The 1,665-nt window shown below is 52.0% G+C and overlaps 1 pseudogene; it reads left to right on the forward strand.

Annotated features, from left to right (window-relative positions):
* The first annotated feature begins 736 nt into the window (after window positions 1–736).
* Window positions 737–1,399, forward strand: LOC102849152 (annotated as a pseudogene).
* The last annotated feature ends 266 nt before the right edge of the window (window positions 1,400–1,665 follow it).

Raw genomic sequence — 1,665 nt, forward strand, 5'->3', positions numbered from 1 at the left:
GGAGACTGCTCATCTTTCTTTCTCCAGGCAGCTAGAGGATTCAAACAACATACCTTTGGGTTGCCAGTACAACTCCTTACCACTAGGCCACTAGAGCTCCCTTCTGTTGGTAGAATGGGGATGTTAGTTCCATTAGCAGGGACACCATGGCTTTCTTAATCTCATCAGCTGAACTTCTGCAATTTTGGCATTGCCAATACAGAAATAAGGACTCATACTGTAGCTGGCTGTCAATGTGCAATCAACAGTACATCCTACTTTAGGAAAGTCTGAAAGCTCCGATTTTTAATGGCCGACGCTTTGGATGCATTTACAATTATCAAGTTTGGCCCTTGGAAGTTTTGTGGTGTTAATGATCCCCAATGCTTATGTTGAAAGCTAAAATTACCATGAGGTGGTCCCTGACTACCCAACTAACCAACAGTGGGGTTTTTTTTTGTTTTGTTTGTTTCATCTTTCTAGCTTCTTTAGGTAGCTCTGATGGCATAGTTCTCACGGAGCTGCACTGCTCCTCCAAAGTGGCATCTCTGGTGGTTCAAATGCAGGAGAAAGATGAACAATCTCCTCAAGAGTGATTTGCATCTCTGACAAACTGCTACAGAGTCCAACTCTCCAGCCCAAGTAATGCAGAGGCCATGAGTTTGAGAGTTATTTGGTCCTATTTCGCTTCCTTTATCTTGGTTGTTAAAAACTCTGAAAGCGCTCAGTTGGGACTGCAGTGGAGTTCCTGTTGAAAATGGATGACCAAGAAACCAACTTCAACCTGAAAATCTTAATGGCTAGTTTCAAGCAGTGCCTCAATGAGAAAGAAGAAATTCTGATGGACCGCTATCTCAGTGGCTGTCAGGGGCTGGTAAAGTATCTGAACAGCCTGGGCACCATCTTCATGTTCGTCTCCAAGGACGTGGTGGCGAAGCTGCAGATCATAGAGCGACTGTGCCGCAGCCCACAGGGTAAACAGTACGCCAGCCTGCAGTTCATGGTGGCCTACGAAGAGGAACATCAGTTGGTGGACGCCATCCTGAGTCGGGCTGTCGCACCGTGCTGCAGCTACGCCCTGCCCTGCGCTGGCTGCGCCCTGCCCTGCGCTGGCTGCGCCCTGCCCTGCGCTGGCTACAGCTCTTCTTGGAGGGGCTGGCACGAAAATGCCCGCACCTCCACGCTCTGCACCGATTCCTACAACGCCTCGCTGGCTGCCTACCTCCCTTGGGTCGTGCGTCAGGCCGTCACCGTGGCCTTCTGCGCCCTGCCCACGGGCAAAGTCTTCCTGGAGGCCATAAAAGTGGGGACGCCCGAGTAGGCTGTGGTGATGCTGGAGGAGGCGCTGCCCTTCCTTGAGCGTGCCCATAATTTCACCCAGATGCTCTATGCAGATTACATGATGCTGGTTCTCCCCTAGTGCAGCGGAGGCAGGCGGGAGGCTCTGTGGGTTCCTCCCAGCTGCCTTCCTTCAATCCGGGGTAGACTGGTAGAGAACCAGGCGCCGGTCGTCTATTCCCATGCCGTCCTGGTCAGGCTGTGGCCATCCCACACTTCCTGTGATTCCCAGAAGACATCTATACCGCCATGCTCACAGAGTTGCTCTGAGCAGAAAGGCAGCCAGGGCAGGGGTTGGAAGGAGGAGGCAAAGTTGCTGGGGAAGAAGACTATTTACCACCACAGCCC

Source organism: Elephantulus edwardii, unplaced genomic scaffold, assembly GCF_000299155.1.
Source record: "Elephantulus edwardii isolate Elephantulus edwardi_28Jun2011 unplaced genomic scaffold, EleEdw1.0 scaffold00184, whole genome shotgun sequence".
Lineage (NCBI taxonomy): Eukaryota > Metazoa > Chordata > Mammalia > Macroscelidea > Macroscelididae > Elephantulus > Elephantulus edwardii.